We start from the raw sequence: 7,818 nt of genomic DNA on the forward strand, positions 1-7,818 counted from the left end.
AAGCCTTTACGCAGTATACTTTTGTAGCTTGGATTATAGGGTATGTGTTCTTATTGGCTTTTTTTTATATCATCAAGAATATTGTTAATTTTTCCCCTAAGTCGAAATGTCGTAAGCCTTTACGCAGTATACTTTTGTAGCTTGATTATAGGATATGTGTGTGAAATACATTAGTTGTTGGAGATACTCGGTTTTCGATTGATTAATGTAGTATCGCTAAGAGAGACTAATCATCATTTTTTTTACATCTGTGGCAAAGTTTACACTTCTCCAATGTGCGCTGCGGATATGAAGTTGGGCATCATCTTCAGGGAGTGGTGTGGGAGCACATCAAGATTTGAGTGCATACAACTTTTGGTAGATGTTGCGCCATCTGATGCATCTTCATTAATAACATCAGGTTCTGAAATAGAAGAAAAAATGCAGACCGCAAAGGGAAAAGGAAGCTCTCCAAAATTTTGTATGTTTTATGGTTGTCCCTTTTTGTGATTTTCTTCTGCAAATGTCTGAAAAATAAGATTCGTGTACATTTTCTATTTTGTTGACTGCCATGAATATTTGAGCCCATCTATATGCAGGCCTTATTCTCTTTTTCAGGTCTTTTTGTTTTTATTTAGAAGAGATTTTGGTTTGAAATTGAAAGCCTTATTGAGATATTTTAGTAAAAAATAAAGGACGCCAAGCTTTGCCTGAATATGCCTTTTTTGTATCAAACCGAAGAAAATGCCTATAATAAAAGGTTGAGCCCCGACCGTTAGGCCGGGATGATACCTAGTACCTATTTATAGGTTTACATTACTTGGTCTCCAAGTATTTAGTTCGGTTCAAGAACCCGACCCGAAATAACGAAATAACGACCCCAAACGTGCCCTTAGGCTTTCCAAGGTATTAATACACTTTTTCCACTTGCTAAGTTCGCAAACCCAGTTCGCAAACTTCAAATTCCAGCAGAAATTTTCGGAATTAAAGTATGAAACCCGTCCGCGAACTTTGATGTCTTCGGTATTCAATAAAAGCTTTTTTTGGCCACAACTTTTTCATCTGAACTCGGAATGACCTCATTCTTTTTGCATTCTTTTTATCTTTCAATTATCTTCAAGATGATGATGAGAAATTCTTAATTTGAATGAGTTAAGATCGGTATTTGGCCCTTCTCTTGATTTTGAGCGTTTTGCTCCTTTTCGTCGCACTTCTTCCACTTCTCTTGAACTTGGGCGCTTGGACACTTGGAATACTTCTCTTCTTAGATACTTTTAGAACTTTGTAACTCATTTGTGGATGATTCACCTAATAGAGAAAAATAAGAGAAAACAAGAGTAATAATACGAATACATGCAAGAATAATAGCTAAAACAAGTACGGAATGGATACTAAAATCATATGAATTATGCACTTATCATGTTTCGATCCTGGGATTCTCGTCCCTTAGCCGTTAAGGAATATCTTTGAACAATTAAAGAAATAAACATTCATAGCATGTGTTCAAAGTTTGTCGACATCTTTACTTTGTAAGTTCTCTTTCAGACTTACAACCTTGAAACCGATTTGCCACACTTCCAAACAAGTTTAGAATTGGTTCATCTGGCTTTCAAGAACTATGTGATTGATCAAACCAACATTCAATCACAATCATGGGTTTAAAGGTTCTACCAAAACAAGTTTCGGTTCTACCTCCATGTGAGTATTGTGCATAGTCACACTAGCTTTCCAAAATTCGGTTGACTAGGTATTAGGATCGGTTCCCCACATATATATGATATCTAACTTATATGTGTTGCACATGTCCATAGGGTGGGTCGGTTCCCCTTTGCCTAAAAACGTGTTTCACATGTCCATAGGATCGGTTCCCCTTTCCGCTAAAAACCTTGTTGCACCCCATACAAGGTTCAGTTCCCCTTGTGATGTACTGCACCTCTTACTAGGATCGGTTCCCCTCTCCAAAAATTGGTCAGACACACAAACCCGATCATACCACAGGTGATTACTTAAGATCAGTTTTACTAATAAAAGTTATACCAATACATAAGTCAGGCATTTGTGAATAGTTCTACCAAGAACACAACAAGTTGTGAGCGGTTATACTCTATCACACATATTGTTTGTTCATAAGATATGCAATGAATAACAAAACCAATAACACCTGGCAATTTCCTTTTCGGTCCACAAACAAGTTTATGAACTTACTTCCTTAGAACACATGTAAACATTGTTCCCTAGGATGAAATCCTCACCTCATACCCATACATAATCACAATAGCATTCAAATGATTATGGCGGTGTCTTATCTACAAAGTTTAATGGTTAAGCAATAAACCTCGTATTGTATTCCTTAATACTATGTCTATCTAGAGTTCAAATATGCTTCGCAATTATGTTTTCAATATGCACGACTTGAAATATACGTTAGGGAATGAAATAGTTCAAGTCAAATATCACTAACCTCAACTGGAAGGATGATTGTTGTCGTTGTAGCTCCTTGCTTCTTCACATCTTCAAGACTTCGCAATACTTTTAATGTCTCATATCCTAATACTTTAAAGCTAACCTATACGAAGTTGACTTTAGCACATAATCAAGCGACTCTTAACATGAGTTTTGGTTCACTAAAATATGACAACCAAACTTGACATACCAACACTTGGTGGGTTCAACCGAGCAATGCTCTAACAAAATCAGAAGGTACTATTAAATTACTCTCTCATGAGACATTTTTTAATAAAAGTATAAACTACCATTTAATCCTAGAAATAATATAGTAGAGTTAGTTTGGTCCTGTTGACCTAGTCAACTGTCTATTTGGTCTTTTTTTAAAATATGTATATTATTGTTTGGTCCTAAGGTGGACAATACCCACGCGGGATGATGTAACACCCCGAGTTCCGGACCAGGGTCAAACCCATATGGAGATCTGAACTCGAAGCGTTACGGGTCGGAAAGAGACTTATGCATATATATTTCTCTTAGTTAGTTTATTTTATTACAACAAATATAATTTAACCTTTCTAATATGAATTTAAACATATGAATTTGCTAATCATTTGTAACAACATTTCCAGCAAACTTATTATTTCAAATTACATTTCAAGCAATATAATAAAGCAATTCGATCACTAATCTACTCATTCATAGCTTTCGCTGCGCCACTCTGATAAATCTGCAAGGATGTCAATTGGGATGAGATGACAGCTCAATAGAATGCATTCCCAATTCTCCAAAAATGTGCAAACATAATCATTTTATCAAGCAAAAACTTATACCAAGAAACACTTTATGACTTAAGAGAATCAATGTTATATTCGACAATCACATTAGCAATAATGTTTCTAATAAATTATCTAAATTCAGATTCAAGACATGAGTTCATAACATCAATAACGTTCTCAACAATTCATGCAATTAGATTTCACACATGAGTTCATAACACTAATAATATTTATAATATCACAACAAACCATTGAGTTTACAACACCAAGATAATTGTCAACAAGTCATTCATCAATGATTCAACACATATATTCACGCATTAATATAATCACAGAGAAACCATGAGTCCACTAATCATCCATTTGGAATTTAACACATCAATTCACAATTCATCAATAATGTTTCCAACAACCCATCCTTTTAAGTTTCAAAACATAAGTTACATATCAATGTTGTCACCTCAAACCATGAGTTCACGGTACGAAAACCTTGGTTCATACACCCACCTATCGTTTATCGGCACGGACAGCCTCCATCGGACAGCCTCCATCGATGGTCAGGAACAAAAGTTCCCATGGGGATCATACCCATTTAACTCTCGGGATCATTACCCGCCGTTAGCATGAAACCATATTCCATCTAACGGAAAAACATGAACTCATTTCCATTTTTAAATCATTTTTACAAACAACACAAGCAACCATGGGTTAATAACATGAATTTCTTTGAAGCATTTAATCAAAAATACTAACTACAACCATATTACATTATATGTTTCATGGTTTTAACTTTATCTGATCATCCTCAAATTTTACGGAAACATTCTTGACACATTATTATATAACATATCCAAAATTCACACCAAACCAACGGTCCAAACAAAAGATATTTGTTTTACATGATCATTCTAAAAACTGGGCAGACAACATCATATTAGAAAAATATTCACATTAAGTTCATCTTATACTCAAAGCAAGCTATTCCAAAGCAAAATGAAAGATAAGATGTTTATATACAACTTTTGTTAAGACCTCAAATCATTTTAACATAATTAAGACTGCCTAAGAACATCAAAACCACATCGACACGAAACTGTCCAGAAATTCAGTAACTATCACCCAAATTCAAATAAACTTTCAACAGGGAATATGCGGTGGAATACTCTCAAATTTTAACTAGTGATACCTAATCATATTATATACCAATAATAGAAGTATGATCATCAATAGTATGCATCAAATCAAATAGACAAATTTCAGAACCCTAATGATATAAGAATAAACAAAATTGAAATCAAAGTATAACAAAGAAACGCAAAGAGAAAAGGGATTAAACATTCTATGTAACGGACGGGAGAGTTTCCTCCTAATGGGTTGGTTTTCAGCCCATTAGCAAGACTAAGTCCCCGGTACGTCACTCGAAAACGGAATAAAAAAAAAAAAAAAAAAAAAAAAAAAAAAAAAAAAAACACAATACATACATACACCAAATTTAGAAATCATGCAACAACGGGTACAAGGCTAATAGAATATCTCCGTCTATGAAAATGTGAATGGATCAAAAATTAATGGTAGAATTAAGTAACAAGTATGTTAGTGAATTTACAAATAGAAATTTTATGAGAAAGGAGAGTACACAACAAAATCACATAGGACGGATTCAAATACTTAGAAGGGTGGGTCTTTAGGTTTGACATCTATATTATTTCAAATATACTAATCCAACGAGGGGAAATATGCAGTTAAGTTGAAAATGACAGCTCAAGAAAAACAAAGCAAAGTGGAGCACACAGTTGCCGTCCCTGCTAGTCTTGTGGCTAGCAAAAAAAAAACTTAGTATTGCATAGTAAAAATCCAAAAGGATGTAAATATGAATCCCTTGACATGCTTTGAAATTTGAAAGAACACATTCATTTTAATTCTCCGTATAAATACCTTAAAAATTCAAGTACTTAGTTCTAAGCTTAAGATTTAACAAACCCGAAGGCACTATAAAAAAAATCTAGCAAGTAAAGCCAAAGAAAGAAAATGCAATCGGTGTCCAAAGGAACGCCACAGCTCTTTATTACATAGCTAAGAAACTCCAAAGGGGTAGTAACAAATGAGAGACATAAATTATGGTAAATGCACCATGCAATAAAATAAACAGATGGTTTTACAAAAGAAGCTCACAAATTACCAAAGCAAGGTTTAGCATTCAGAACAACTAACTGGCACAAGATCTATAGTTTCAAACAACAAGATACTAGCATTTAACTTCACTTACTAGTTTTACATTAATTTAAATAGCAATTTCTTAAGATAGAAAAACCCAAGAGGTAGCAATATGTAAACAAAACATGCATATTTTCAGATTTGACGGCAAAATGAGTGATGTAATTGGTTCTTTAGACACCTAAAGGTCAGACCTCCCCTTCATTACACCACCAAGTTTCATTTACACACCACCGAGATTCTGTACCAGTTCCCAACAACAAAATAAAGCAAAATGATATGGGACTAAAACAAAAACTAACTACCCAGATACTCCTGTGATATACGATATCATAAGCTTACAAAATACTAACTTTCAAGCGCTAACAGCTTTCCGTAAGCTCTGCCCGGCTTACAGCTGCAACTTCTTTTCGTACTCTGAGGGGGAAAAAAACAAAACAAACGGGGTGAGCGAATGCCCAGTAGAGGGTATAACAACGAAAATGTAATGCCAGCGCTAAATATGTATGAATAGACAAGAGCATCAGCTAAATAAAAATGCAAAAAATGTAAATCTTAAGCAAACATAGATCATAAAAATATTCAGAGCCGCAAAAAAAACATTTACTCTACTTCACATGGCCATAGCCACCGTCACGGTAGTTCTGGTTACCAGACATCGTTGCCGCAACGATCTTCCGGGTTGCCACCGAGGTGGTGGGGTGCCACTTAGGCCCGACGTTTCTAAAGTAAAGTGCTTTATAGTTCTTACTGGCAACAATCTCAAGTGAACTCTTAGATAAAACAAGTATTTCTTAACCATGGAAAATTCACAAAAATGAAAGGCAACAATGCCACAACTTACACCAAAGGCTTGCTCCTATGCAAAAATGCCAAACTGGAAGTACAGTCAATACACAAAGATTAAATACATTCATTATTAAAGGAGGTAGTAAAGTCACTAGCTAGAAGAAGTAAGTAAAGCTACAGACAACCATGGGAAAAGGCTTTATTTCAAGTCTACATAAAATGAGAAATTCGGCCAAAGCAATTTAGTCCCAACTGCCAAAATGAAATCAGCGACACAAAACAAAACGAGAAAACCAAATTAGCACAAGTTGATCTGCACAATATGGGTAGTTTTTGAATTTCACTCATAAGCCAAATTGGAAAATGAAACTCTTAATACTGTCCAAAGTAAATTTAAATTGAGGCCACAAGCTGGTGGAGATATAAAGAAACCACATATGAAAATGAGACAACTTTTCAAACAAAGCTTATTAATCTTATCAAAATAAAATACAAAGGTTTGATTTCATTTTAACAAGGAGTATACGAACATACGAAAGAGTCATTGGATTTAATAGAAATATGGGCTAAAAGTTAAGATGGGAAATCAAATTAATAAGTAAAACACCTGGCTGTGACCAAGTTAAAACAAAAATTCTATTTTGTTTTCTTAATCAAAACATCCATAAGATTTAACCAGTAGGCTACTGCAAATATTGGGTCTCATTGCATGTACCAAAAACAAAACTCATTAAGTAATTTTCGCGAAAAGATAATAAGCAATTGTAGAGAACCAAAATACACACTGGATTGAAAACAAAAACCAAAAACTGAATGACTGCAAAACAAATCATTTATACAATTGTAACCAAACCCAATTCAGTATGCAACAGTCAAAACTAAGAAATTTTATAATTTCTAACCAAATCTCTTATCATGCAAAACCATCAAAAGCAGGGATACTTTGAAGAAATTAAGTTTGTAAACAAATATGTCAATCCATGGTTAACACAATATCTTCAATAAACATTAAGTTAATGTTGAAGTAAAAATGCAGTAACAACAGAAAAATGGAGAAAAACATCAAGTGAAAAAGAATCGAAAGAGAACCCCCTACCTTGATGGAAGCCAATTACTTCTCCAAATTAGACAGTGAACTGCTTGAACCAAAAGACTCTCTTCTTCAAGTTGGTCTTGGAAATCAGTAGAAGAAATATGATGAAAAGAAAGAAAAAGTGGAAGGACAGGGGAAAGAAAATGGTTCTCTTGTTTTCGTAAATTACGAAGACCTCCCTAGTTAGCTCATGTCGATCACGTGGCACTCATGCCAAAAAGAAAAAAAAATTCTAGCCTTCTCCAAGGTATCTACTAATTATTCTCACCAATTGCTGCTAAGGGGTGACTACTTAGCTCAAACAAACATTCATATGGGTTGGGCTAGGGCTCAAAGCCCGACGAAAGTATTCGTGTCGCTACATTCTACCTCAATTCTAATAAGCCTCCACTGATTTTTCGTAGTCTTCCTCTCTAAAATAAATCCTAAGTTTATCTCCTTCTTCTCCATAACTTTTAGTTTTCTCCTCCCTAAAATTCCTTCCTAAACTTTTTGTTATAAAATCTTAATAATACTAAT

The 7,818-nt window shown here is 34.5% G+C and overlaps 1 long non-coding RNA gene across 1 annotated transcript; it reads right to left on the minus strand.

Annotated features, from left to right (window-relative positions):
- Window positions 1–3,061: 3,061 nt before the first annotated feature.
- LOC113335440 lies at window positions 3,062–7,383 on the minus strand. The gene is made up of 3 exons (XR_003353346.1): window positions 7,303–7,383; window positions 5,771–5,834; window positions 3,062–3,154 (listed from the first exon to the last, which is right to left on the minus strand). It is a non-coding gene; the product is annotated as an uncharacterized LOC113335440 (long non-coding RNA).
- Between the last annotated feature and the right edge of the window lie 435 nt (window positions 7,384–7,818).

The sequence above is a fragment of the Papaver somniferum genome, unplaced genomic scaffold (genome assembly GCF_003573695.1).
Source record: "Papaver somniferum cultivar HN1 unplaced genomic scaffold, ASM357369v1 unplaced-scaffold_148, whole genome shotgun sequence".
Classification (NCBI taxonomy): Eukaryota; Viridiplantae; Streptophyta; class Magnoliopsida; order Ranunculales; family Papaveraceae; genus Papaver; species Papaver somniferum.